The sequence below is a fragment of the Nelumbo lutea genome, chromosome 1, assembly GCF_056320005.1.
Source record: "Nelumbo lutea isolate HS-2025 chromosome 1, American lotus-T2T, whole genome shotgun sequence".
Lineage (NCBI taxonomy): Eukaryota > Viridiplantae > Streptophyta > Magnoliopsida > Proteales > Nelumbonaceae > Nelumbo > Nelumbo lutea.
In genome coordinates, this window is record NC_142684.1 from 123361030 (window position 1) to 123384811 (window position 23782).

The 23782-nt window shown below is 42.7% G+C and overlaps 2 pseudogenes; one reads left to right on the plus strand and one right to left on the minus strand.

The window, feature by feature from the left end:
- The window catches only part of LOC148877284 (CBS domain-containing protein CBSX5 pseudogene), a 45330-nt pseudogene that overhangs the window by 6467 nt on the left and 15081 nt on the right, over window positions 1-23782 (minus strand).
- Window positions 16011-19288, plus strand: LOC148877285 (protein FAR1-RELATED SEQUENCE 5-like; annotated as a pseudogene).

Genomic DNA, 23782 nt, shown 5'->3' on the forward strand with positions numbered 1-23782 from the left:
TTAGCCCAGTTCGAAATAGGCTTAAGGCCCATTTAAGGTTATGTATTCATTTAGCCTTCCAAAAAGCTACCCAATTGGGCTTCCTTGTATGGCATGGGACCCAAACATTGACCTACACATCAGCCACATGGGTTTGGCCCAGCCTTTGTTACAAGGCCTGGCCGAATACACTATTATGGACAGTGCACCCCCTGAAACCCATCAGATGGGCTCTATGGGCCCAACAATTACCCTAAGTGGTCCCTGGGCCAAGCCACCTTGTAACACCTAGGGACTGTGGGCAGATGCAAGATTAGCCCATCAGGTATTATCCTCAATGGTCTTACACTTAACCTCTCAACTCATAATGATCATACACTGCCCAACAAGAGAGGACCTCTCCCTCGGTTGCAAGGAACAGTGTTGCACTCTCTGCTTATATGGATCCAGGGAATTAAAACCTATTTGCAAACATTTCGAAACTATAATATATATACTTTTATATCTCATATAAAATATATTTTGCAAAAACAAATCTCAACGATTGAAATCGACTGTCGGCGGTCTTGGTTTCCATCAGTGAGAGTGCATCCCCGATCATTACCTTTATCTGACAAAGGGGCTGATCCTGTCACTATGATCACCCACTCAGATGAATTCTCACACTATCCCAACATACCCAGCTTTTGACCCCCGCTAAGGATCTCACTGATTGGTACATCAAAGATAGTCCAATCCGACACCTAGTGCAGTATCATAATCGAGTCTAGGGGTCGGGTGTAACTTTTCAGTTTTGCCCATCAATCTCTAAGGTCCAGGGCAATACTAGAAATCTACTCCAGTTCAAAGATTCAATTAATCATACACTGTATGTGCCTAGGGTCTCACCCCGGTAGCTGAGACAAGCTACCCCAACTGACTTGGTGGCACCACAATGTCAGCCTTGTCAGGATAGGTCTCCCCAGGCTGACCCACTTGGCTGTGAACATTCTAAACTAACACGAGTCTCAATGAGTGTCTAGTTTAAGGGTATTACACAGAAACATACTAAGGGAACATGAATCAAATATGCACTTTTATTCATTTACAATAAACTCATAAAGTATATCATTTTGATTGAAGCTAAGGGCATACAAAACTGTCTAACAGCTCCCACTTGCACTTAGGTCTAATCAGGTACTAGCCGGAGTCCCATGCTTTCCATGTGTTTCTCAAACACTTTCTGTGATAGTGGCTTTGTCAATGGGTCTGCAACATTTTCCGCTGACACTACCTTCTGAATCAGGACGTCCCCTTTACCAATAATCTCCCTTAGTACATGGTACTTCCTCTCGATGTGCTTCGACTTCGAGTGGGCTCGTGGCTCCTTAGCCTGAGCAATAGCTCCATTGTTGTCACACAACAATGGGATGGGTGATGTGCTGGACAGAACTATCCCAACTCATGAACGAACTTTTTCATCCACACGACTTCTTTGGCAACCTCACTTGCGGCAATGTACTCGGCCTCGGTTGTGGAGTCTGTAGTGGACCCCTGTTTGCTGCTTTTCCGGGAACAACACACGATCCTATTGTGAAAACATATCTAGATGTAGACTTCTATCATCTGGATCCGACTGGAAATTGGCATCTGTATACCCTTGGATCTGTAGTGAGCTACCATCGAATACTAGACAAAACTCTTTTGTCCTTCAAAGGTACTTAAGTATGTTTTTCATAGCAGTCCAGTGCTCCTGCCCTGGGTTGGCCTGAAATCTGCTTACTACACTCACTACCTGAGCAATGTCAGGACGACTGCACAGCATGGCATACATAATGCTCCCTACGGCAGAGGCATAGGGAATGCCTTTCATGCCATCAGTCTCCTCAGAAGTCTTTGGAGACATCTTCTTGGAGAAAGTGACTCCGTGCCTAAATGGAACATTTCATTTCTTGGAGTTTTCCATGCCGTATCTTTTGACTATTTTGTCAATGTAGGCAGATTGGAATAATCCTGTTATCCGCTGTACTTCCTATAAACACACGGTTTATCCAGATTCTGCTCAAAGTCAAACGATTTGACAAGAGTCAAAACGAATGTTCCAACTTCTAGAAGCTTGCTTAAGTCTATAAATGGATCTATTGAGTTTACATACCATGTTTTCCTGATTTGCAGCAATGAAGTCTTGCGGTTGTTGCATTAGTAAGATCTCCATTCAGGAATGCAGTTTTGACATCCATCTGCCAAATCTCATAATCATGGTATGCTGCTACAGCTAGCAGGATCCTAATGGATTTAAGCATGGCCACAAGCGAAAAGGTTTCCTCATAATCGATGCCCTCTTTCTGAGTGTACCCTTTCGCCACCAAACGAGCTTTGAAGGTCTCAGCCCTACCATCGGGGCCCTTCTTCCTCTTGTAAATCCATTTGCAATTGATTGCTTTTACCCTGGAGGGTGGATCTACTAGAGTCCAGACTCCATTGGTCTCCATTGAGTCCATCTCTGCTCTCATGGCCTCCACCCACTTATGGGAATCTATGTCCAACATAGCTTCCGCATAAATCACGGGATCCTCCTCACTAGTCAAGGTTTCCACTAGGTAACTATCTTGGTCATAACCATAAAGGACTGGTGGCTTAGATACCCGAGTGGATCTTCTAGGTTGGTCACTACCTGGAACTTGTGGGACATCTCCCACTACTCCTGAGCTCTCCTCATCAAGAACAATTTTCTGACGATGGGTGTCCAGGATGTAATCGGTCTCCAAGAATTAGACATTTTGACTGCAGAACACTTTCTGCTCACTTGGGTCATAGAAAATGTAACCTACAGAGCCTTTTGGGTAGCCTACAAATAGGCAACGACTGGTCTTGGATTCCAACTTGTCTGCACTCGTTCTTTTAACGTGTGCTGGACAATCCCAAAACTTCAAGTGTTTGACACTTGGTTTCTTTCGGGTCCAAAGTTCATATGGAGTGCTTGGAACCGATTTGATTGGAACCTGATTCAGCACGTAAATCACAATCTAATGCGTAACCCCAAAAGGATGTGGGTAACTCTGAGTGTATGAGAAGTGACCGGACCATACCCAATAAGGTCCTATTCCTCATCTCTGAAACACCGTTAAGTTGTGGTGTAGCAGGATGAGCTAATTGTGATACTATCCCATTGTCCTTTAAGTAGTCTCTAGATTCGTCAAAGAGATACTCGCCACCTTGATCAGATTGAAGAGCTTTTATTTCTCTCCCCAACTATTTCTCGACCTCTTGTCTAAACTCTTTGAACTTTTCAAAGGATTCAGACTTGTGTCTCATTAGGTACACGTAACCATATCATGAGAAATCATCTGTGAAGGTGATGAAATACACGTGTTGATTTCATGTCCTAACACTCAGGGGACCACATATATCAGTATGTATTAGGTCAAGTGTGCCTGTACATCTTTCAGACTTACCATTAAATAGCCGTTTCGTCATCTTGCCTTGTAGGCAAGGCTCACAGGTGGGAAGATCTTCTACAGTTAGAAAATCCAAAGGACCATCCTTTACCAACCTTGTGATTTGGTCAACATCGATGTGGCCAAGTCGGTAATGCTACAGACACGTGGGATTAACTGTATCACGGGCTCTCTTCTTGGGGATTTCAACCGACGTAGTTTTGGTTATGTTAGTTTCTAGAGAAGGATGTAAAACATAGAGATCGTTTTCCAGTTCTCCGTATGTGATGAATCTGTTATTTCTTTTAATAGTAATCGTATTACTAAAGAAGACAGAATAACCATCTGCACACAGTTTTGAAACAAAAATCAAAATTCTCCTTAAATTTTGTACATAAAGATAATCTTTCAGTACAATAGTTCATTCTCTAAAAAATAACTCCACGGTTCCTATGGCCGTGGCTGCAACAGTTGCAGTAGTCCCCAAGTAAAGAGTGACTTCTCCTTCACTCAACCTTCTGCTTATCTTGAACCCCTGCAATGAGTTACACGCATGAGTTGAAGCCCCGGAGTCAATACACCAGGATGCAGAAGCTACCAATAAATTTGTTTTTATAACACAAGATTTGAAATTACCTTTCTTGGATTCCAGGTAGGTAGGACAGTTCCTTTTCCAATGGCTGGTCTTTTTGCAGAAGTGACAGGCGTCCGATGCTTTGTCTTTCTTTTGCTTCTTGAGTTTGGCAGTCTTCTTCTAGGGCTTTCTCTTTTCCTTCCTTTAGTTGCCTGATTTGCCAGTTTCAACAAGCATGGCAATGGGCTCATCCTTTTTAATCAAATTTTCAGCTCTTTGCAACATATTGTTGAGCTCTTGCAAGCTGACATTCAGCTTGTTCATGTTGCAGTTCATGATGAATGGATTAAAGGATGGAGACAGAGAGTTGAGAATAACATCGATCTGTGTTACCAGATCCAGCCCGGATCCAAGAGCCTCCAGTTCATTGATATAACCCATCATCCGGAGACAATGGTCGTGAACTTATTGGTTCTTGGACATCTGCGTGGTTAGGAATTGTTTCAAGACCTTCTGCCGAATAGAACGATTCTGCTCTACATTGTCTTAAGATATCCAATACGTCATTGGCAAGTTTGATCTGATTGAACTGCCTCTGAATTGGATTGTCCAAAGAGGCAATGATATAGCAGCGGGCAAGGGAGTTTTTCTCCTCCCATTCTTGGTATTCTCGTCTATGGGCCTCAGAAGCCCTGTCTCCTGGACGATCCGGGGCAGGATTCTTGGCTACCATATCCAACTTTTCAGAGGTTAAGACCAACATAAGGTTCCTGTACCAATCGGCATAGTTTGGGCCCTTAAGCTTGTTGTCGTCAAGAAGCTTTGCAAAAGATCCATTTGCCATTTTCTGATAAAAGAGCAAACATCAGTCCACAACCTAATTTGATTCATGTTCATTACATAGATATGGATTTTAATCTACGATCTATTTCCATTTATTCATCTCTGAGATTTCCCTCATTTCTCAGTGACGAAGACTACGGGTTGTCTCTGAAAATGTGGGAAATCACATAGGGTGCATGGAGCCAACTGTTTCAGCTGCATAACCCCACCACCTTTCTGTGAAGGATCATATCCACTCATCATATGAGTTTTCCCTTTGGCCTCTGTCAGACAAGGTTTAGAGCCGTTTTCAGGTAAACCTTTCTGTCCAGTGAGTGTTTACCCATCATATTCGTGAACGCCAAGGTACCGTGAGAGAGTTCTCATTTTCTGGTGAAGCCCCTACCACATCGGTCTATGACGCCCCTATCATCTTATGAAACACTTAGACAAGCCCAACAGCAAATGGATAGCCCATTTTTTGGTGCATTTCCTCATTACTGAAGGACCCATCCTCATGCTAATGATGGAAGGCCTTTAGAGAGTTCATCATATGAATCTCCCTATCACTTGCACTCACATTAGCTGGAGGGAACAGTTATTACGCCCTAGTTTGATTTAGGTCAAACCAAAGTGGCTCCCACTGACTTTCATAAAGTCAGATTTTGGTGGGCCTTAAATCGGCTGGGGTTCCGCACATAACCTCTTGATGAAGTGTGGGGCCCACCACTGAGGGAGGTCATCCAATGACCAAAAGGGACACCATGGCAATGATGTGCATTCAGCCATGGTGTGCGCAAGAGCCACTGTTGAATGAGCATGGGCCCAACACTTATGGCCCATGCACGTAGCACATCACACATCCAAACATCTCATGCAGGGATAAATTGATCCAATCAATTAATTATCTATAAGGCCCATTGGAAGCCCGTTAAAAATCCATAATATTAACCATTAATATTATCTAGGTATATGGGCCGAATTAGGGTTACCCAGTTCGGCCCATATAGCTTTATCCTTTGAAGTGGGCTTTTAGCAGTTTTAACTATTTAAAACTGGGCCTTTACAGGTTGGGCCGAATTAACCATTTAATTAAATATCAATCCTCAGGCCCATTAGTGGGAAAATTAGGGCTGATTTTCAGCCTTGATTAAACCCTAGATTTGGTCCAAACAGTTTGAACCAATCTTGGTTCGAATGGGTCTAGGGTTTGATCTTTAATTAAATCTTTAATTCAAGAAAATAATCTAAAATTAAATAACTAATAAAAGAAAATCAAGAATCAGTTAATCAGGGCTGTTCACACACTCCATTCTGCAAAACAGAGGTTAGATCATAGATTGCAGTTTCACAAACTGCAAATCGCAGATAACGAATGTCTAATCTATGAAATCTCCTTCTCTGCACCACCATCTTCGATCCAAAATAAAATTAAATAGAAATCCTATTTCTATTAATAATTACATCAGACTGAATGCCTATACATTGAGTCTAAAATTAAAAAAAAAATTATTTACAGACCAGATGTAATAAATAAATTCAAGAAACTGCAAAGCTTGCAGTTCTCCCTACGCAAACCAAGAATTCGATCTCCTCTTGTACGAACAACCCATAAATCAAGAAAATCATATAGAACTATTCTAAACAATAATCAGATTTATATAAAATTAATTTCAGATTATTTGCCCATCAATTTTGGGAACAAATTTCCCAAAACCCATATCTGCGCAAATTGGGTAGAACGCCTTCTCCCTATTTGCGCAAGTTCAGATCTGAAACAGAATGGCTCAAAATTTGAACCATGGCTCTGATACTACTGAAGGTATAGGATATCCATCACATGGATGCCCAAAGATTGTGAAATAAGGGGGCGAATTTCAAAAATTTTTCTCTCCCTTCAATTGGAAATTGAATACCCTATTTAGAAAATCATATTTTCAATGATCATTCTTGAATCATAAACTGAACTAGATCTGAATCAAAAGGAGTAGAGAGGGATAATACCTGATACAGAGAAGTAGTATCTCCCAATGGAGGTGTTCACGCCCAAGGAAGGATCCAAAATTTGCTCCCATTGAAGATGGCGCAGTGCAGGGTGGAGCAAAATCAATAGTGTTCTTCCAAAAGAACTTGACCCTTCTCAAGAATCACCTGGACAGCTTGTGAATACAACTCCCACCAATCTTTTCTCCAAAAGATTGGTATCAAGATCCAATCTTGATTTCTCCCAAGAACTGGAGATCGAACTGCTGTAGGCGGTGGCTGCAGGAAGGAGGCGACAAGAGAGTATTTGTAGGGTGCATAATTCCCTCTTTTAGTAATCTCAGCTCTGAAGACAAGGATGTGTTTCTTGCATTGCATATCTAAAGGCTACCGCCCCCTCTCCCTTTTATAGACTTAAAGGGATCAGCTCCTAATCCCATTAGGAGCTGATAACCCAAATCATATTTGGATTAGAAGTCCCTTTAAATGATAAGGGATAACCCTTATCATATCTGCAGATTAGATCAGCCATCTCCTAATCTAATTAGGAGGTTTCCAGATCTAAATCTCATTTAGATCTTGGACTCTCTAAGTAGATAGGATCTGGGTCCAATCCTATCAGCTGATCCATCTCAGAATTCGCCCCTTAAGTGACTAATCAAATTAGCCCAATTCGAAATGAGCTTAAGGCCCATTTAAGGTTATGTATTCATTTAGCCTTCCAAAAATCTGCCCAGTTGGGCTTCCTTGTATGGCGTGGGACCCAAACATTGATCTACACATCAGCCACATGGGTTCGGCCCAACCTTTGTTACAAGGCCTGGCCGAATACACTGTTATGGACTGTGCACCTCCTAAAACCCATCAGATGGGCTCTATGGGCCCAACACTTACCCTAAGTGGTCCCTGGGCCAAGCCACCTTGTAACACCCAGGGATTGTGGGCAGATAGATGCAAGATTAGCCCATCAGGTATTATCCTCAATGGTCTTACACTTAACCTCTCAGCCCATAATGATCATACACTACCCGACAAGAGAGGACCTCTCCCTCGGCTACAAGGAACAGTGTTGCACTCTCTGCTTATATGGATCCCGGGAATTAAAACCTATTTGCAAAAATTTCGAAACCATAATATATATACTTTTATATCTCATATAAAATATATTTTGCAAAAACAAATCTCAACGATTGAAATCGGCTGCCGACAGTCTTGGTTTCCATCAGTGAGAGTGCATCCCCGATCATTACCTTTATCCGACAAAGGGGTTGTTCCTGTCATTATGATTACCCACTTAGATGAATTCTCACACTGTCCCAACATACCCAGCTTTTGACCCCCGCTAAGGATCTCACTGATTGGTACATCAAAGACAGCCCAATCCGACACCTAGTGCCTTATCATAATTGAGTCTAGGGGTCGGGTGTAACTTTCCAGTTTTGCCCATCAATCTCTAAGGTCCAGGGCAATACTGGAAATCTGGTCCAGTTCAAAGATTCAATTAATCATACACTGTATGTGCCTAGGGTCTCACCCCGGTAGCTGAGACAAGCCACCCCAACCGACTTGGTGGCACCACAATGTCAGCCTTATTAGGATAGGTCTCCCTAGACCGACCCACTAGCTGTGAACATTCTAAACTAACACGAGTTTCAATGAGTGTCCAATTTAAGGGTATTACACAGAAACATACCAAGGGAACATGAATCAAATATGCACTTTTATTCATTTACAATAAACTCATAAAGTACATCATTTTGATTGAAGCTAAGGGCATACAACATTCTAACACGGAGAACCAGATCGCCGATGTGGAAGTTCCGCTTTCTTACTCTGGCATTGTAGTACTGAGCTACTCTTTGTTGGTAAGCTACGGTCCGGATGTATGCGAGGTCCCTTACCTCGTTCAGTAGGTCGAGGTTGGTACGTAACTTGTCTCTGTTTGTCTGATCGTCATATGCTTCTAGTCGCAGCGTAGGTACTTCGATCTCCACCAGGATTACCACTTCAGTGCCGTATGTGATGTTAAAGGGGGTCTCTCCTGTGGCGATTTTTTCTGTAGTTCGGTGAGCCCATAGGATGCTTGGTAGCTCGTCCGCCCACAACCTTTAGCTCGATCTAGTTGCGCTTTCAGTCCGTGGAGGATAGCTCTGTTCATCACTTTTGTTTGACCTTTTGCCTGCGGGTGCGCGACCGATGTGAAGTTCTGCCGAATCCCCATATCTTGGCACCATTCCTAAAACTTGATATCCTTGAACTGTTTGCCATTGTCGGAGATCAGTACCCGAGGTAGCCTGAAGAGACATACTATGTTCTTCCAAAAGAAGTTCTGTATGTTTCGGGTTGTAACTGTTACAAGAGGTTCAACTTCTATCCACTTTGTGAAGTAATCTACCGCCACCACTAGGAACTTCCTCCCACCTGTTGCTGGCGGGAATGAACCCAGGAGGTCAATGTCCCATTGCACAAAGGGCCATGGGCTGGTGAGCTACTTGAGGTCGGCGACAGGCTGATGGTAGATATTGGCATGCTTCTGACATTTGTCACATTTTCTGACGAGCTCAACAGCCTCTGCCTTCATCATTCGCTAGTAGTACCTTTGTCGAAGTGTCTTTTGGGTGAGGGCTCTGCCCCCTAAGTGTCTGCCACACAGACCTTCATGAGTGTTGCGAAGTACAAGGTCGCGAGCAACGTAGGTAGGGGAGCGTGTAGGACCGTCGGTACAACCGTTCGTCTATTATGACATATTTGGCTGCCTGGTGCTGCACCCTCCTGGCTGCATTGCCATCCGCAAGGAGGGTTCCATCTTAGCAAGAAGCTCGCGAGTGGGTCGATCCAGCTCGGCTCTACTTCAAGGATGAGAGCGACCTCCTCTGCCCCTACCGAGAATGCTAGGCCAAGGTAAATCCTCTATATACACGATTCTCATGGCGTTGTGGCTGATGCTGGCTAATCGGGATAAGGCATCGGCCTCAGTGTTCTCTGACCTCGGGATTTGCCTAATGAAGTGTGACTGGAAGTTGAGCAGAGCCTTCTTCACTTTTGCTAAGTAGGCAATCATAGTTAGCTCATGTGCTTCGTATTCACCCGTAACCTGGTTGACCACAAGTTGGGAATCGCTGCAGATACTGTGTTTTGCTCTTACCTTTTGCGCTAGGTTCAACCCGGCTATCAATGCCTCATACTCCGCCTCATTGTTGGATGCCGCGAACTCAAAGCATAGTGCATATTTCAATTTCATGCCACCCGGGCCGTGCAACACTATTCTAGCCCCACTGCCCTGTTGGTTCGAGGAGCCATCTACGTGAAGGATCCATGGCTCCTCATCCCAGTTCGCGTTTGGCCTAACTAGGAGAGATGCCATCCTGGCTGCTACTTCACAGGGTTCGGACTCTATTGGCTTGGGAGCTCTAGGCTTACCTGAATTGGGATCTCGGGCTCAACTGGCCTAGGGACTTCAGAACTGAGCATGCACTCGGCGATGAAATTTGCTAAGGCTTGGGCCTTAATAGCAGTTCGTGGCTTATACTGGAGGTCGTACTCGTTGAGCTCGATGGCCCACTTCATCAGTCGACCGGAAACCTTGGGCTTGAGTAAGACTTGCCTCAGAGGTTTGTCAGTCAAGACGATGACAGTGTGAGCCCAGAAATATGGGCGGAGTTTCTGAGCTGCAATTATCAGTGCGTATGCCAACTTTTCTATCTATGGGTATCTCGTCTCTACTCCCTGCAGAATTTTACTAACATAATAGATGGGTCGTTGGACCCGATCTACTTCTTTTATTAGTACCGAACTGACCACCTTGTCGCTTGCCGAGAGGTACAGTTCTAAGACATTGCCCTCCTTGGGCCTGGTTAAGACCGACACACTAGCGAGGTAGTTCTTTAGCTCGTCGAACGTGAGCTAGCAGTCTCGGGTCCATTCAAACCCTTTGCCTTTAATTGCTTTAAAGAAAGGCATGCCTCGGTCTGCTGACTTGGACATAAAGCGGCTCAGGGTGGCTATGCGGCCATTTAGCCTCTGGACCTGTTTTACTTTTTGGGGTGGTTTCATATCTAGGATGGCCTTTATCTTGTCCGGGTTGGCCTCAATACCATGCCGGTTGACGATGTACCCTAGGAACTTACCCGAGGTGACACCGAAGACACACTTGTTTGGGCTTAGTTTTTTACTAAATTGACGCAGAATTTGGAAAACAGAATCTAAGTCTTGTATTAATTTGTGCAAAAACTGTGTCTTGACGACCATGTCGTCTACATAGCATTCTATCTTCATGTCAATTAAGGGCTGAAATAGCTTATTCATGAGTCTTTGGAAGGTCGCCCCAGCATTCTTCAGTTCGAAGGGCATGACCTTGTAGCAGTACAGGCCGAACTCGGTTATGAAGGTGGTTTTTTCCTCATCGGACTGGTCTATCCTGATTTGGTTGTAGCCCGAGTAGGCATCCAAGAAGCTTAGCAACTCATCTCCCGAGGTCACGTCCACTAGGCGGTCAATTCTGGTGAGGGGGAAGCAATCTTTCGGGTAGGCTCGGTTCAGGTCGGTGTAGTCGACACACATGCGTCACTTGCCGTTTGCCTTTTTTACCAGCACTGGGTTGGCTACCCAACTCGGGTAATGAACTTCCCTTATGAAGTCTGCTGCGAGGAGCTTTTCGACTTCCTCGTCGACTTCCCTCCAAAGTTTTGGGGCTAAGTTGCGTTTCTTTTGTCTAATGGGTTTGACTACAGGTCAATATTAAGTTTGTGAGTTATAAGGCTGGGGTTAATACCGGGCATAACGGAAGCGGACCATGCAAAAATATCTAAATTTTGAAGTAAGAAACTCACCAGTTCGAATCGTAGAGGTTCTTGGACGGAAACACCGATCTGTAGCATCTGAGCTGGGTCCGCAGTTGAAGTTGGGATCACGACCGTTTCTTCTATGGGCACAACTCGCTCGTCGGCCACCTTGGTTTTTCCCTTCAGGGTGGCAACACAACACTTGCGGGACTCAAGATGGTCACCCCGTGCTACCCCCACACCGAAGTCTGTAGGGAACTTCATTGCCAAGTAGTAGGTGGAGACCACTGCCCGTAGGACATGCATGATAGAATACCCTATAATGGCATTGTATGGGGAGGGGGTTGCGACCACCAGGAAATCGTGGTTGAGTCTGACCGCACAAGGCCATGTGCCGACTTCCACAGGTACTGTTATTTTCCTGAGGGACCTGACTTCTTCTCTGCTGAAGCCCACCAGAGGAGTGTTTGCGGGCTTCAACTCGCTTCTCTACAACTGAAGCTAGTCAAACGCCAACTTGAAGAGAATGTCCGCCGAGCTGCCTGAATCAACAAGCACACGCTTGACTTCGAAGTCGCTGATCCTTAGTTTGTTGACAAGCGCATCATTGTGGGGGTAGTGGACCCCTCACACATCGTCTTCTGTGAAGAAAATCGGTTCCTCCGTCTTTGGCCGCTTTGGAGGGTTCTGCTCTTCTCGGGCAACTTCGCGAACTGACGCCCGGGCTACTACTAAAGTGCAATCCGTGACTATTGAACCTCCCACTATTACATGGATGGTTCCCCGAACTGGCCTCTCTTCCAGAGGCTGTTGTTGTGGCGGTTCGACTAGCCTACTACTGGACTCGGGAGCAACCTTACTGTGCTCCCCTTGCTGACCTGTCTTATTATTATTATTATTGCTATGTTGTACAAAATTTCTCAAGTACCTGCGATGGATGAGTCCCTTTATCTCATCCCCGAGATTATTACAATGCTCGGTACTATGACCGTGGTACCTATGGAAACTGTAGTGTAAGTTTTTGTTCCTCTCGTTGGGGTTCCCTTTTAAGCGAGGTGGCCACTTTACGTATGGGGCATCTTTGATCGTCATCAAGATCTCAGCCCGCTTCGCAGGGTGTGTAGTCCATCCGAGCTGCTAAGGGAGCTCAAAAGGGCTGGCTCGGCTTTGTCTCCCGAGCTGGATCTTTTCTCCTGTTATCTGGGTTGGAGGGCTCGCCTTCTCTCTTCCTTTTCTCGATATCGCTCTCAGTTCTTTAGTTGATCTCTTCCTCTATTCTCATGAATTTATTTACGAGTTTGAGGAATTCAGCTACAGTCACGGGCTGGCTAACTACCATGTGCCACTTGAACTCCTTATGCGTCACTCCTCTCTTGGCTATCGCAAGCTGCACCGCGGGGTCTAGTCGCGGTATCTGCAAGCACGCATCATTGAACTGCTTGATGTAGCCCCGAATGGACTCTCCTTCCCTTTGGACTACTCTGAAGATGCTTTCCTCGGTTCTAGGGCACCGCTTGCTGGTAACGAAGTGTGCGGTGAAGACCTACACGAACTGGGTCCAGCTTCTTATTGACCCGGGGGCCAGGTTCCTGTACCAGGTGCGGGCCACCCCCTTGAAGGTGGTGGTGAAGGCCACACACATGCACGATTCACTGGCCCTTGCTAGGTGCATTTGGAACTGGAAGGCATCGACGTGGTCGTTGGGGTCGAAGGACCCATCATACTTGTCTAAAGGGGGGAGTTTGAAGTCTCTGGGCATGGGGACCGGAAGGAGTTCTGATGAGAGGGGAGAAGGAACTGAGAGAATAGGGGCAGCTTTTACCTCATCCGAGCTTGTCTCTTCTTTACCTCTGAGCTCGAGTAGGACACGGGTGGCAGTTCGGCAACTTCGCTGGCATCTTCATTACTGGGTGGGCCTAGTACTGGCGTTGCTGGCCTCTGTGTTGCTGAGCTCGATGGGCCCGGACTGTTGGTAGTCCGCTGCTAGGACGCTGAATCGGTTTTCTGTGAGCGAGAGCTCAGGCTTGGAGCACCGAGGCGCTGACTTGGCAGGCGAGGTTCCCGACCCGCCTGCGAGCTGCAAGGCGGGGGTGATTTTTCTTTCCTTCCGACCCGGGGATGAGGCCTGACTGTTAGGGGGGTTCTGAAGTTGGGGGCTTCTCCTTGGTGATGGCGTCCACCCTGAGGGGAAGCCTTAACTGGCTTTGGAGCAGGGTGCGAGGTGGAAGCTGTGGTTGGTTCAGAGGCAGTTGGGGGAACTGCTGCTGATAGTGATACTGAGAGAGGTGGTGCAATATTTGGTGCTGCTGGAGATGATGCTACTGGAACTGCTGCATTTGGGCTTGCATTACCCGCATTTACTGCATCAAGTCATCAAACTGGCTCTAGCTAGTCGCCACGGGGACAGAAGTTGGTTCGGTAAAGGTTGTCTTGATAGGGAGAGGAAGGGGGACATTCACAGCGGGAAGGTTCACTGGCGCCACTGTTCATGGCGCATTCAGGCTGGGGATCCCATCCACTGGAAGGGGGGTTGTGAACTGTCCAATGCACACCACGGGGACTTGAAGTTGTTCCCCGGGGGGGTTCATCTCCGTGCTACGTCCGGCATTGCTGGAAGAAGCCATGAGTGTTGGGGTTTCTTGGGAAAAAAGGGATTATAAGAGTTTTAGAGGGAGGCTTTTAGGAGCGTGTTCCCACAGGCGGTGCCAATTGATGGTGCGCAATCCGGCCGGTCCTAGCTGCCAAAGATCTTGCCTCGGGCTAGAGCAAAAGGTGCCTGAAACAAAGGAGAAAGCGAGTAATCTCCAAGGGAGAACCTGGTGAGAATGCTCCGAAGCTCAAGTTAGTATTTCCTCAAGGGCAAGATAAAAACCAGATGGGGGCCTTTTATAACCATTTCGCGCACTCACTCCTAAGCTTTTGTTAGGTCAGGTATGGTTACCCCTGCGCTTCTGCCAGTTCGGGTGTCATCACCTCTGCTAGGGCAGAACCACCACTGCTCTCTTTGTCGGAGCCATCTCCGTGACTGGAGATGGCGGTGGCAGGTGGCAGTGGCAGGTGACCATTGAAGTGCGGCTATCAAGCGTCAGATCCCAAGTTAGTCAGGTGCACCACCTTAGGGTACGGACTACTTCGGTGTTTGGTACGATATGGTTGTTCAGTTTGGCATCCTGAAGGTGAAGTGTTTGAGTGGTGTGCGAGGTGAAGCCTTGAGTTCGGATGGAGGTGTGGCCCGAACTGCCATGGGGCGGGCCAGTTCGATTTGTTTCGTAAGGCTCATGGTCTAAGGGAGAGCTCGGGCTCCTTGCGAGGAGTTCGGACCGCTGGTTCCTCCTTTCGGAGCTCGCGCTTGGGGGGTGCTATTGCCTTTGCCATGTGTTGAGTGGTTACGAGGTCGGGCCAAATCTTCCTTCATCACTAGTACTTTACTTAAAAGCTTTTTATTTTTGGAGAATTAATGTATAACAAAGCATTACATGTTATTACAATTTTAGAGAATATTTCTTATGCTTTGATTGAATTCTCTAATTTGCCATTCTTCCTCAACGTAGAGATGTAAATCAAGTTGGGTTTGGGACGGCTTGGCACGACACGACATGATGGCATGCGGGTTGTGCCAGGCCTGGCATGATGGCCTGTGCTGTGCTGGGCCTGGGGTTTTAGGTCCGCATGCTGGTACAATCGATTGGGCCATGCCTTCCGCGACCTGCATGCTGGCACAGCCCAGCCCACCACTCGACCAGAATCGAGTCGAATTCGGATAATTCGAATATCTAATCGATCAAATTCGGATATCCTATTCTTACCGAATAATTAATCGGATTTGAATTTGGATATGATCTTATTTGATTCGACAAATATATGAATTCGACCAATTATTTAATTCTTACATGTAATATATATAATACTTTATATAACATATATAATAATTAAGTTATATAAATAATTTATATATTTATATACTTTACATCAATAAGATATTTATTTTATATATTTACTAATTATCTAAAATAATTAATTAATCAAATTTGAATCAAATATTCGAATATTTAATCAGTTTTGAATTCGAATATTAATTTTCAATATTTGTCAGATATCGAATCAAATTTGAATTCGGATGTTGTCTAATACGATTCGAATTCGATCCGTTTACACCCCTAGTGTTGTGTCGGCCCGACACAACCTGTTTTACACCTCTACCTCAATGTATCTAACATAAAGATAAAACCAATTTTTACTTTATATCAAACTTATTAAACCATGTACTTGAATTTATAATTTTCAAACAAAATGTTTAAGAAAAAACATTCCCATAGTAGCCTATATTATATATTGTTTCTTATTATTATAATTTACTTTTTTTTTTTGTTAAATTGATGATTTCTTTCCATTTTTATGTGTTTAATAAGTAGGTAAAATATTTTTGTCATGTTTACTAGAATAGTCAAAACGAATATGGAGGTTGGTCCTCACTCCAAGCATAGGCTGATATTTTATTTAGGTGGGGTGCAAATGTCAAGATATTGACATTACTGATATTGAGGCAAATGGTGCAACCAAAGTAGATGAATTATCAAGTCCTACCGAGCTAATTACAAGAAAATATAGTATTGCTAAATTGCATGAAATTGAAGGCCAACAGATATTTGATGCAAGTATAAAGAAAATGTTCAAGGAAAAATGCTCCCTTGTTCCTAAAGAGTGGACCCCGAAGATTGGCATGGCGTTTAAAATAGAAGAAGCATATGAATTTTATAATAGGTATACTGGAAAGGTAGGAATTAGTGTTCAGAAAGCCAATAGAATTCTATGCTCTTGGATTGGTAAAATAAGATTTAGAAAATTTTATTGTTCTAGAGAGGGGAAGCATATCCAAGATAAACTTGGATTCATTGTCAAACGACCCCGAGCGGAGACAAGACGTGGGTGTATGGCAGAAATGAAGATAAGCCATCGAGAAGATGGTTTCTATCATGTGATTTCTTTTAATGAAAATCATAATCATATTGTTACAACCCCTAAAAAAGACACACATGCTAAGATCACAAAGAAATATTTCAGAGGTACAAGCAACCCATGTTAAAAGAGTTGATGGTTCAGGAATAGCTCCCAAAGCAACAATGGAACTAATGGCCAAGGAGGCTGGTGGACGGGAAAAAGTTGGATTCACTTCTATGGATCTTAAGAATTATTTGCATTCATACCGAACTAAGAAGATGGAGAAGGGAGAAGCAAGTGGTGTTTTACAATACTTTCAAGACATGCAATCAAAAGATCATTCTTTTGTATATGCAATACAATTGGATCAAGCTGAATTAGTCACAAATTTATTTCGGGCAGATGGTCAGATGGTAGTAGACTATGGTCATTTTGGTGATGTTATATGTTTTGATAAAACATATAGAACAAACAATGAAAATCGACCATTTGCAATGTTTGTGGGGGTGAACAATTATATGCAATCAACAATTTTTGGTGTTTCATTGTTGTATGATGAAACTGCAGAAACATTTGAGTGGCTATTTAAGACTTTCATCAAAACAATGGGTGGAAAACAACCAAAGACGATTCTAACTGATGATGGTGCAGCTATGGAAAAGGCAATCAATTTGGTATTACTAGAAATAAATCATCAATTATGTGTTTGGCATATGTTTCAAAATGCTACAAAACACCTTAGTGGTGTTTTTGAAGTGTTTATAATTATGAGGATATAGATGAATTTGAAGATGCATGGGAAAAGATGGTTAAGAGGTATAACCTCCAAGAGAATGATTGGTTACAAAGTTATATGATAAAAGGCATAAATGGGCTTTAGTATTTGGGCAATAAACATTTTCTGTTGGTATGAGCACCACACAGAGAAGTGAAAGCGTGAATAGTTGTCTTAAAGAACATCACAAAATTAAGCATGATTTGTCAAGACTCCTTTGGCATTTTGAGAGAGTAGTTGCTGATAGGCGATATGAAGAGTTAAAAGCTGAATTTGTAGCAACACAAGGCATCCCAGCCTTGACTGCAATTGTGGATATATTGAATTATTTTTCTCGTATATATACTCCACCTATTTTTTCTTTGTTTTACACTGAAGTAATGCGACAACTCAATTGTAGTATTGAAGAAGATTATGTTGTATGTGGAACATCAACTAAGTATGTTGTTAGTGTATCTGGAAAAAGTCATCGGCACACAGTCACTTTTGACTCAGTAGATGATTTGGTCAATTGTACTTGTAAAAAAATTGAATATATGGGGATCTTATGTGGGCATGCATTGAAAGTACTTGATTGTAGATGCATTAAAATGATTCCTCCATGCTATACACTACAAAGATGGACTATTGATGCAAAGGTGACGACTGTTGAAACATCTCACGACTCTATTACATGTGTTGATCAAAACATAGAAAGAGCAATGTATCAAAAAGAGATGAATTGATTGCTTTCCTAAATAGCAAATAGAGCTGCATATTCTAAGAATGCTTACAAGGTTGTTATAAGAAGTGATAGAATGTTTGAAACATACAACATTTGACCAACCATCTATTTCACTAGAGGGCATGGAAGCTGAAATTAATGCCAATAATAGCTCTCCTTCCTTACATGTTGATAAAATATGCAGGGATATTGATGGCAAAAATGTCAATTTCACTGAAGAAGGGACCTCAACAATAGTGAAAGGAATTAAACACAAGATGACCAATGTGCATTCTTCTTAGAGGCCAAAAAATGCTTTAGAAAAAGCCATAACAAGGAGAACATAGCGGAAAAAGAATCATATTGCCGAAGAAAGTTCTACCCAACAACCTATACATGTATCTTTTTTTTTTTAATTTATCAATTAAATATGTTTTTATGTCTGACAATTCTTTATTAAATTGTTTTGATCCAGGAATATGGAGATGGTGGCAGCCAAAAACATGTGCCTCCAAAGAAGACAAAAAGGACAAGAGCACAACAATCTAATCAACCTCTCTCATCAATAAAAGTATATCTTTGATTAAATTTATTTAAATAATATATTAATATTTTTATATTAAAATTCCTATTATATAGGAATCGGGGTTCGAGAAAAATAATGAGAATGTCACAATGAGAAATCAACAAAACATTGTTTCACATCACATTCATGTAAGTCACAACTCAACTCTCTCATGATTCATATAAACTTATTTTTTCTTGATTATTTAATTATTCTTATGTGCTTTTCATATTCAAGATTGGTTTGAAGAATGGTCATGCTCATACTGTACCTTTATTACTTCAGGTAATTATTTTGAATAATTTATATATCTTAAACATATTCTATTTTTATAATTAAAAGTGTTTATTATATTTTTTATGTATTTGTCCTAACCACAAAACATCTTCACATCTGGACACATTAACTCCTTTGCTAATGATCCTAGTATGTCTCAGTTGTTGCAAGTAAATAGCTAATATACATGTTTTAAGAAATACAATAATACTTTTTCTTTCTTTTTTATGGTTTTACTATTTGTTTAATTGTCTTCATATACGCATAGATATCTGCTACTACTTTCAGAGAATTCCCTACCAGTGGCTCTTATATGAGTAAGGTAATTTCCTATATCAAATGAACTATAGTTTGAATATATTCTTAAACATACTTTGAATGATATATACATTTTGTAGGAATCATTTGGGATTGGAGTATCCCAACAAACAATGGCTTGCAATAATTTAGAAGATGTAGAGGAAAATAATGACTGATACCCTAGGTGAAAACTCGTATCAATTCATGATATCTAGTCTAGGTAAAAAGTGGAAAAAGGTGTTTCCTCTAGCTAAGTTATCTATGTCATTTAAATTTTAAACCTTAATAATTAAGTCTCAGATCTTTTTGTTGTATTTGAGTGCAGGAATTGAAGGGCAAAGAGATACTTGGACAATTCTTTTGTATGAAATTTGATTGCATATAATTGTACAAAAGCCTTGCAATTCTCTTTTGGAAGCATGGCTATAATTTTTTATATAGTTTTTTTCTATACATGCTAAACACATATTTTATAGTTTCTTTTATTGGTAATTTTTTATAGTTTCTTTGGTTAATAATATCATTGTAACCAAGGAAGTAATTATCTTTAAGGATCTTTTGCTTAGCATATTTTTATTGGTTTTTTCTTCTGTTTAGTTGGGATATGAATTGGGTATTGGCTTTTCATTCGATACTAATTCAAGCTTGAAATTTGGAATTTATAGCCTTTCAATGAGCCTAGTGTGTTTGGGGAAGCTTTTTCTTGCTACTATATATGCAAAATTTATGGATTTTTTCTTTGTTTTTGCACCAAAAGGTAACACTTAATTTGAGAGGTTTATTTTGGTTGGGTAGAATTAGAATTTGACTCCAATTCTGGGTGGAATGACATTCCCCCATTCTCTCCCTCCCTAGGGAAGATGAACCCCCTACTAGCTTATTTCAATTCAGGTGGGGAATAGACCAATTTTGATTTCGATTATGATTATGATCTTAATGGACCCGTAGTTCTTAACTGTCATAAAAGAAAGTATTAACAAAAACTACACATTATTTGATGGGTAATATGAGATTTCATCATTCCCACAATGGAATGATTTATTAATTGGAAATCTAACCATAGTTGTGAAGAAACAATGATTTATTAATATTTATATTAAAATAAGATATCCATATAAAATAAGATTGTTACATTCCAAGTAGTTATCGTTGAGGCTGTGCTTAGTTTGAAAGAACCAAAATTTGAGGGAAATTTTTAAAGAAATTTCATAAAATTTGTTAAAAACTCTACTTTAACTTGTCCGTCTTTTATTTTCTAGCAAATCAAACATAGCCTAATAAATTGACATAGAGTATGCAACTTAGGAGTCAAAAGAGTTACAATTAGGGTTCAAGTTGCCCATTTGGTATTGACAAATTACTAATTTCCATTACATCTAGCAATACAATCCCATAATTTTTTTTGGTAATCCAATCCCGGCCATAAATTTCATATGAACACAACAAGAAGTAAAAAAACTTCAAATAATTTGATGTTCCAAATATAACTTAGCCATATCTTTACATAACTAATAATGCTCATGCTGAAGTCTATTGTTTTAACCATACCTTCAATAAAATAACAATACTATAATAAGTATAATGCATTTGACATGTTATTAATTTCAATCTATCCTCCAAGTGGGAAACTTGCTTCTCAAAACATTCCATACTACTATTCTCTTATAGTGATACTTGTTCTTTGAACTACTCCAAAACTTTGCTTTTTGCATCCAACCATCTTCCAAGCAGTAAATTTGTCTATCCACTTGATGCATATGCTAATTCAGACATGTCTTGAAAATTGTATAGGATGCACCAATCAAAAATTACATCTTCTATTGCTGATACAAAAGGCAAAAAAAAAAAAAAAACATAAAAATTAAGTATGAGATAAAATGCAATTAGCACAAAAATGAAAAGCATATTGAGGAGATTTTTTACTAGCCTTGTGTTGCATGTTCTTGTAATATGTTCCTATAAGAGTTAAGAGAAGAAAATAAATTGAAGAAAAAACTGCAAGGACAAATTTCCAACATCTTAATGTTTTTGGTAGCAAATAAAGTTCACAAAGAAACAAGTTGATTCTAAAAGAAAAAAAAAAAGTCGCAGAAACCATAATCTAGGCTAATCATTCTCACTAGTCATCCCAATCAATTGTTTAAATTGTTTTGTTCTATCTATGGACATGTTTTAAAGTTGTTTGTACTTGAGCATTTAACCAGATAGTGCTAGTTCTTGGAAATGGATTCCAAGAGCTACTAGTTCTGCACCAACAACTAAGAAACAAACATAGCCCTTTTTAATGATTAACCAAGTGATATCCCAACTCAATTCTAATCCAAGTACACCTATATCCTACAATACAAATTGAAGTTGCAAGGGAAAAATGTTGTACATAGAAAAAAGTTATAAAGAACAAAGATTTGTACTAGTTACTGATGTAGCGCGATCTGGTGACTCCTAGCTAGTACTCGCGTGGCTCCTAAGAGGTACCTAAGACGAGAGGGAAGAAGAAGTTCTCCCGGGGGTTTGCCCGGCGGGAACACTCCGATGATTAAGTCAATACTTTGTGCAAGAAGCGAAGGGAAAACGAAGGCTTAGAGTGAACATTGTGCAAATAATTAGAAGATACCTTGTTCCTTGAGAATATGCACCTTATAACTGAATTCCGTTGCTTCAAGCCCTTTGCTTCTGACAGGGCAGCTATAACCGCCACTGTCAGTTTGCCATAGCCGATACTGGCAAGGTTGTGGCACATGCGGGGCTGTCGTTGCAGGGTACGTGCCTGTCAAGTACGGGACACCTTTCTGAAGGTGACAGGCGCGGTGCTTTCTGACGAGGGACATGTCTGTTGTCCACAGATTTGTTGGGCACGACAGTCGAGCAGGAAGCCTTCCTGCGGTACGCCGAGCTACCCTTCCACGAATTACCCTGAGTTGGGCTGTCTCTTGAGTGACGTGCTGCCCGTAGCAAGTTATGCCGAGCTGGCTGACCCGAGGTGTCCATGCCTCGGGGTGTCTAGAGATGGATCGTCGTGTTCTTATCTGGGAGTGGCCCGAGGTTCATTGGGAGGAGCTCAGGCCTCAAGAGAGGTCAGGGCACCCTGAACTCTGGGAACCCCAAAGTGCCTTAACCTCGGAGAGGAGGTGCAAGTGAGGCAACTTTCGGCGAGTAGTTAATCCGCCCAGTTGCTGAGCTGAACTCGGTGGGACCTTCCCTCCGAGTTGTGGTCATGTCAATTGCACTGTCATGCTGAGTCAATATTTGAGCAAGGTCACCCCCATGTGTACCCGTACTGCGAGGTCGGGCTAAATCACCCTCCATCAATTCCCCCCACTCCCTACGCTGGCAGCGGTGACCCAGTGCGGGGAGGTCATGACATGCTGGGTGGATTTGGCGTTGGTCTTCATGCCACTTTGTCGTGGGCTCTGTCTAGCTGGACCGGTTTAACGCCCGGTTTGACAAAAAAAAAGACTCGAGTCGCATCTGGATTACGCGCGGATCTCACGCGATTCGGACTTCGCGGACATCAAAAACGCGCTCAACCATTTTCGCCTCAAGGAACCCGCAGTTGTGGCTATAAATAGGGGGATCCTTGGCCATTTTCTTCGCCACAAAGCTCTCCTCAATAGTGTTTGAGCTCGCGTCGGAGGTCTCTTAGCTTGGGTCTTCCAGTTCGTCCTGTTCTCCCAGTCCGGTTGTGTCTCTTTTGGTGAGTCCTCCCAAGCTTCCTTCACCTTTTCAATTTGTTTCTTCGCTTTAGTTCGCTATGTCGTCTAGTGTAGACAGCCTTATCGACGAGCCTGAGGTGGGTACCTTAGCTCAAGGTGGCTCCTCTACTGCTCAGCCATCCAAGGTACGGGTGGCTTTGGGTCATCTGGCGCCCACCTCCCACCGAGGTCGGGAGGCAGATCAGTTTGGCCCTTCTATAATGACTTCGGAGAGGCTTTAGAACTTCATACAAAGGTTCCGCCTCCCTAAGGAATACTCATATAGCCTTCCCATTAGCAATTTCCCATGGGAGCACGGTCCTGACGAGATCGTGACCTTCATGGAGCAACTGATAGCCGGACTCCGACTTCTTCTTCACCCTTTGATCGTTGAGGTGTTGGTACACTTTAAAATCACCCTGGATCAACTCCACCCGAACTCCATATGGAATGTGGTGGGGTCCATCTCTCTTTGTTTTCACTGTTCCCTCTCTATAGATTTAGATGTTCTTTGCACAATTTTTGCCATAAAGAAGAGCGCTTCGAGCACTCTCCCCAGGCACAGGCGATCCTACTACCTGTCCCCCCACCCGGGTTTCAAACTCATGCACAAGCTCTTGAGCAAAGTCCCAGCTTGGAAGCGGGACTACTTCGTAGTTCAGAGCAGTATGGGGTGGCCCTTCCCCATCGATTGGAGGATAGCCGTTCAAGACCCCGGTGTCATCCTAGACGGGAAGACCAAGAGGGTGCTCCAGTCACTACCTCAGCTCGGGTTGAATTATAAAGACTTCACTTATGAGGAGAAGCTCGTCCAGGCGAGCTTGAGCCCGGGTAGGCCCTCCTTCACTTCGTCTTTCTGTTCATATGTTTACTTCAGGTTGCTGATGTCGTGTTTTGCTGTAGGTCCCATGGAGGCGGAGAGAATAGACAACCAAAAGCTCTTCCGCCAGATGCAGAGAAAGAAACGCATAGCCAAGA